The sequence below is a fragment of the Oncorhynchus keta genome, chromosome 34, assembly GCF_023373465.1.
Source record: "Oncorhynchus keta strain PuntledgeMale-10-30-2019 chromosome 34, Oket_V2, whole genome shotgun sequence".
Taxonomy (NCBI): domain Eukaryota; kingdom Metazoa; phylum Chordata; class Actinopteri; order Salmoniformes; family Salmonidae; genus Oncorhynchus; species Oncorhynchus keta.
In genome coordinates this window covers 81,831,349-81,838,609 of record NC_068454.1, presented here as the reverse complement: position 1 = coordinate 81,838,609, position 7,261 = coordinate 81,831,349, and the positions used below count along the sequence as shown (strand labels likewise).

At 44.2% G+C, this 7,261-nt stretch overlaps 1 pseudogene; it reads right to left on the bottom strand.

Moving 5' to 3' along the window:
- Positions 1 to 228: 228 nt before the first annotated feature.
- Positions 229 to 7,036, bottom strand: LOC118382741 (GTP-binding protein GEM-like; annotated as a pseudogene).
- Positions 7,037 to 7,261: the final 225 nt, after the last annotated feature.

Here is a 7,261-nt window from a genome sequence, read left to right as displayed (position 1 = left end):
CTCTGGCTGAAGGTAGCCGAATTATCCCTCTCTCACACTGCCATGACCCCAATCCCAGGTCTCTAGGGGGACAGTGCCTATCATCCTGGTAGGAACACACACACTATGGAGTTACCTCTGAGGGGAGGATAACTGCTCTGTGTCACCTGCTGAGTCATGTTCCAATAGCATGTTTGTGTGTGTGATGTTATTGAGGTCTAGCAAGACAAAGACAAGTGAACATTATGACATTTTAAAGAAAATATGGATTTTATTCCACTGCTAAACAAAACCAACGGAAAATATCCACACACAGCAAAACATACACAGGATGAGCAGTGCAGATTGTCAGTTATCTCAATCGGACAGATAGGACTATGTACAAAACCACAGACATACAAACACCTTGTTATCAGAATTCAAATTGTCTGGGTAACCTTGGTAAAGCACTTGGGAGAGAGAACGAGGGATGATAGAGATAGAGAGGAGAGAGTCTCAGTGAGGGATGAAAAAAGGACAGGAATTAACATCTCTCTCATGACCCTAAAAGGATTAGAGATCACTAATTATCTAGCGCCTTTCTCTCTTTTCCTTTTTCAATCTCTCTGTCGGCTGAGATTGTCAGAACACTGCATGTCCATTGGTTGATTCTCCAGACCGTCACGGAGGCTGGTGAATGGGGAGACAGTTTTGAGGGGTATATCTAATGTATACTGCCGTAGGGGTGGGGTAGTGTCTGTGTCCTGGGTCTTAGAGCACTGAAAGGTCATGGCAGGATTTGGACCAACGGAATGCGACGTTGTCATTGTTCTTGGCCACCATCTTGTCCAGGAAGCGTTTGGCCTTTTTGGGTATGCTGTCGCGGCGTGTGTGTGAGTGTGTGTATCTGCGGCGGTCGTTGTTCTCCTTGGTGTCTCTGCGTAGTCGTAGCTGCTGTACAATGCCATGGAAGGCTGGCCAGACGTTGTGTAGCTGCTGCTGAAGTCTCGATGAACTTACAATCTCACTCTTTCTCTGGTGAGAAAAACAGTCACACACAGTCAGATCGCTGCTGAGAAACACATAAACACACTATCAAACACCATAGCTCATCCACAGCCCTCTGTAACATACAGTTGAAGTCAGAAGTTTACATTGCATTTACATTTTACATTTTTTGTTTGTTTTTTGTTGTTGAATTTTACCCCTTTTTTTCTCCCCAATGTCGTGGTATCCATTTGTTTAGTAGCTACTATCTTGTCTCATCGCTACAACTCCCGTACATGCTCGGGAGAGACGAAGGTTGAAAGTCATGCGTCCTCCGATACACAACCCAACCAAGCCGCACTGCTTCTTAACACAGCGCGCATCCAACCCGGACGCCAGCCGCACCAATGTGTTGGAGGAAACACCGTGCACCTGGCAACCTTGGTTAACGTGCACTGGGAAAATCAAAATAAATCATCCAAGACCTCCACAAGTCTGGTTCATACTTGGGAGCAATTTCCAAATGCCTGAAGGTACCACGTTCATCTGTACAAACAATAGTATGCAAGTATAAACACCATGGGACTACGCAGCCGGAATACTTCTCAGAAAGGAGATGCCTTCTGTCTCCTAGAGATGAACGTACTTGGGTGTGAAAAGTGCAAATCAATCCCAGAACAACAGCAAAGGACCTTGTGAAGATGCTGGAGGAAACAGGTACAAAAGTTTCTATATCCACAGTAAAACAAGTCCTGTATCAACATAATGTGAAAGGCTGCTCAGCAAGGAAGAAGCCACTGCTGCAAAAAAAACAAAAAAGCCAGACTACGGTTTGCAACTGCACATGGGGACAAAGATCGTACTTTTAGGAGAAATGTCCTCTGGTCTGATGAAACAAAAATATAACTATTTTGCCATAATGACCATTGTTATGTTTAAATGAAAAAGGGGGAGGCTTGCACGCCGAAGAACACCATCCCAACAGTGAAGCACGGGGTGGCAGCATCATGTTGTGGAGGTGCTTTGCTGCAGGAGGGACTGGTGCACTTCACAAAATAGATGGCATCATGAGGAAGGAAAATTATATGGACATATTGAAGCAACAATTTCAGACATCAGTTAAAGTTAGGTCGCAAATGGGTCTTCCAAATGGACAATAACCCCAAGCATACTTCCAAAGATGTGGCAAAATGGCTTAAGGATAACAAAGTCAAGGTATTGGAGTGGCCGTCACAAAGCTCTGACTTCAATCCTATAGAAAATGTGTGGGCAGAACTGAAAAAGCATTTGCAAGCAAGGAGGCCTACAAACCTGACTAAGTTACACCAGCTCTGTCAGGAGGAATGGGCCACAAACATATGACCAGGATGATTGGCGTGTGGTGGGCAGGACGGTGTTGGCGGAGGGATATACGTAGCTCTGAGGCTTTCAGGAAGGAGGACCGGTCAGTTATAGAGTAGACCAGCAGGTACGCATCGCCTGTCTGTATACACTGGTCCTGAGACAACCCTCCCTCATCCTGAAGGGAACACAAATAGAGAATACGTTAGAGCTGTGATATGTAAACAAACTGTTAGAGTATGGCTAAAACACACACACAGCAAGACAGAGGCCTACAGACTAGAGTTTCATCAAGTAACCATTAGAAGTTTCTCTCTTACCTCTGAGTCCCAGTTGTCCACTAGAGTGACTGTGGCTTTCTCTCCATCCACTGTGATGGTCTGCTCACACACCTCATCTGAAGAACAAACCAATCACTGTGTTAAGAACCACATTCAAAAACAACATTGTTAAGGGAATTTTTACCTATAATGACTAATTATGTATACATTTCAATCAGGCCTGACGAGTCAGAATACTATTATGTTACTGTATATGTACTAATCAGAATACTATTATGTTACTGTACATGTATGAATTTTCTTTCTTGATCCCAGTACTGAATATAATGTGGTGAATGTGGTCAAGAGTTAGAACAATGACGGTCTGTTCCTTGGTACAAATTAATTAACTATATCTCCAGACTGACTAGAATGCTTATCTACACTGGCTGACCTTGGCTCTAGGCGGAGGAGGGAAGGCTTGAGAACTATAGAGCCTTTCTACCAGTGTCAAGAAGAGATGGAACATTTAGAAAACGCTGACGTCATTTTCAGTTTATAACCTGTGGTTAAATGTGTAAGTACTCAGTACTCTCGAGAATAAACTCTGCTGTTTGATTTTGAGACTGGTCTCTGTCTATTATTATAGAATAAGGGTCTTACAAGTCCTTATGAATGGACAGAGTGTTTAATTGAATTGGATATTAAAAAATAGAGTAATTTAATTCCTTTAACAAACATCTAGATTCATACAAGTAGAATTGTTCAAGCATCTTACTTTTATATTGATATAAGAGGGATGCGTAAAAAGGAGGCCAAGTGGATGTTTCCCTATGTGCCCATTACGCACAACAGAATTAAATACATCCATCACAAAGTCATAATACTGACCTACCCTATAAAGCATATGTTCCTTATTAACAAGCGCATTGTAATTCATTCACCTACATAGAGCTCGCACTCGTCACTGTCCATGCTGTCCGCCGCTCCAGGGAAGATGCTGGCAATCGCGGATTTACCGAACCCTGGCGCCCAGCAGCACCACGCGAAACGGTCTCGAGCTGCCGCCGGTATTCCCGGTAGACCCAGTGGAGATGACGGAGTCTGTGGAGTCTAAAGAGCCCCAGCTGTCGCGGCTCCCATCCGATTCCCCGGCGGAGTTCGTACAGGATTTGGAGCGGGACATGCACGCTGTAGACGCGAATCACTGATGCTCCTCCGGTGGAGTTGGTGCTGCAGCCGCAGACTGTGTCGTCGCATACTCAACAGCATGATGATAAGAAAAGAAAAGCAATCAAACTAATAAAACTCGCCATTTAAAAATGAAGGTACGCTGAAGAAACACCCCTGGACTGGGCTATAAAACAAATAATGGAACAGATGGGAATCTCCAAAGTATTCTCAGAAAGTAAAATAAATCCTACAAATCCATAATTTAGTGAAATTGATTGAGACTGGATACAACCGAATGTCCAAACTCAGGAATAAGAGTTCATCAAGAGCTACGAGCAAATGTCAGAAGTTGTCCCACATCAGTGGAAGTCAAGCATTAGTGCAGGTAGACAGTTAAATCCTCGAGATGGGAAAGAAAGAGTCTGTTTGGTTGTTGAGGTCTCTGAACACTGTGAGCGCGTGTAAATCCCGTAAATTGGTCTCTCTCTAATGTTATCATGGGATTTCTTCCGCGGCGAGATTTATATAAAGAAGGGCTCAGCGCGAGAAAGGGTTTCCTTGACTTCAAGTCTGTGTCTCCTCCCTCACCCTTGTGCGTTCTCACGGCTCGGGACCAGTGGTGTGGTGAGGGGGGATATTGTATATATATAGACTGCCCATTTTTTCTACTGTGTTATTGACTTGCTAATTGTTTACTCCATGTGTAACTCTGTGTTGTCTGTTCACACTGCTATGCTTTATCTTGGCCAGGTCGCAGTTGCAAATGAGAACTTGTTCTCAACTAGCCTACCTGGTTAAATAAAGGTGAAATAAAAAAAATAAAAAAATTAAGATCCAGGGTTAACACTTTATCACAAAGCAACTGTTTTGATAATGCAGAAGTTGTTGATTCTCCTCTTCACACGTCTTTAGTGTCACACTGGGTGATGGAAACACACTTCCCCCAAAATAACAGTAGAGCTCACATTCACATAATCACTGGTTACACTCTGGTGCTGCAATGGAAAAAGGTCATATAAAGCCATGCATCTGAGTGACAGAAGGCCCCAGTACATTCTCCTCTAGGCAGAGGCATCAAGCCCACAGGGGGCACAAGGGCACATGCCCCCTCAGATGTGTCCTGTTTAAAAATAAGAATAATAAAAAAGATATGTTGTTGTTATTTCTCTGTAATACTACTAGCCACATAGCAATTTTATGAAGTTGGCTTTAGCTAGCCTCATAACTAGCTACCAAGAGCCATTTCAGGCTACAGTGCATTTGGAAAGTATTCAGACCCCTTGACTTTTTCCACATTTTAAAGTTACAGCCTTATTATAAAATTGATTACATAGTTTCTTCCCTCACCAATCCACACACAATGCCCCATAATGACAAAGCAAAAACAGGTTTTTATAGAAATGTTTGCAAATGTATAAAAAAAAATGGAAACGTTCCATTTACGTAAATATTCAGACCCTTTACTCAGTACTTTGCTGAAGCACCTTTGGCAGCGATTACAGCCTCAAGTCTTCTTGGGTATGACACTACAAACTTGGCACACCTGTATTTGGGAAGTTTCTCACATTATTCTCTGCAGACCCTCTCAAGCTCTGTCAGGTTGGATGGGGAGCGTCGCTGCGCAGCTATTTTCAGGTCTCTCCAGAGATGTTCGATCGGGTTCAAGTCCGGGCTCCGGCTGGGCCACTCAAGGACATTCAGAGACTTGTCCCAAAGCCACTCATGCGTTTTCTTGGCTGTGTGCTTAGGGTCATTGTCCTGTTGGAAAGTGAACCTTCGCCCCCAGTCTGAGGTCCTGAGCACTCTGAAGCAGGTTTCGTCAAGGATCTCTCTGTACTTTGCTCCGTTCATCTTTGCCTCGATCCTGACTAGTCTCCCAGTCCCTGCTGCTGATAAACATCCCCACAGCATGATGCTGCCACCACCATGCTTTACCGTAGGAATGGTGCCAGGTTTCCTCCAGATGTGACACTTGACTTTCAGGCCAAAAAGTTAAATCTTGGTTTCGTCAGACCAGAGAATCTTGTTTCTCATGGTCAGAGAGTCCTTTAGGTGCCTTTTGGCAAACTCCAAGCAGGCTGTCTTGTGCCTTTACTGAGGCTTCCGTCTGGCCACTCTACCATAAATGCCTGAGAGATGGTTGTCCCTCTGGAAGGTTCTCCCATCTCCACAGAGGAACTCTGGAGCTCTGTCAGAGTGACTTTCGGGTTCTTGGTCACCTCCCTGACCAAGGCCATTCTCCCCCGATTGTTCAGTCTGGCCGGGTGGCCAGCTCTAGGAAGAATCCAAACTTCTTCCATTTAAGAATGATGGAGGCCACTGTGTTCTTGGGGACCATCAATGCTGTCAAGGCGCTCTATGGACAATTCCTTCGACCTGACCTCTTGACTTGGTTTTTGCTGTGACATGCACTGTCAACTGTGGGACCAGAAAAGGCACAGGTGTGTGCCGTTCCAAATCATGTACAATCAATTCAATTTACCACAGGTGGACTCAAATCAAGTTGTAGAAACATCTCAAGGAAGATCAATGGAAACAGGATGCACCTGAGCTCAATTTTGAGACTCATAGCAAAGGGTCTGAATACTTCTGTAAATAAGGTATTTCTGTTTTTCATTTTGAATAAAGTTGCAAAAATGTAATAGAAACTGTTTTCATTTGTCATTATGGGGTATTTTGTGTAGACTGATGAGGTAAAAACATTATTTAATCCACTTTAGAATATGACTGTAATGTAACAAAATGTGGAAAAAGTCAATGAGTCTGAACACTTTCCGAATGCACTGTAGCTTGTCTAACTAACAAGCCTGCTGGCAAGGTTGGTAGACTTTAGAAAAGAAAGACATTACTAAACGTAATGAATAAGACTCACATTCCTTTTAATCTTTTACCCAGATTTTAGCATAGAATCATTTGTTTCTTTAGTGCCTCCCCCCTCTCCCCCATCCCCAGGTACTTTGTTGCCTCTAGATGAGGTATATAGGGCATCAGAATGCCTTTATGATGTTATTATCACTCCTCCTGAAGCAGGTCTATGTCTCCATTAACCTCTGACTGGTAAAGAAGCTGAATGAACAGATAGATTTAGAGGTCGCCTTACTGCAGTAGGCTTACGGAAGACTTAGATTAATACCGCCAATGAGATGAAACACTGGGCCAGGAGTTACACCACGAGTCACACTGGGCCAGGAGTAAAACCACTAGTCACACTGGGCCAGGAGTTACACCACAAGTCACACTGGGCCAGGAGTAAAACCACGAGTCACACTGGGCCAGAAGTTACACCACAAGTCACACTGGGCCAGGAGTAAAACCATGAGTCACACTGGGCCAGGAGTTACACCACAAGTCACACTGGGCCAGGAGTAAAACCACGAGTCACACTGGGCCAGGAGTTACACCACAAGTCACACTGGGCCAGAAGTAAAACCACGAGTCACACTGGGCCAGGAGTTACACCACGAGTCACACTGGGCCAGGAGTAAAACCACGAGTCACACTGGGCCAGAAGTTACACCACAAGTAACACTGGGCCAGGAGTT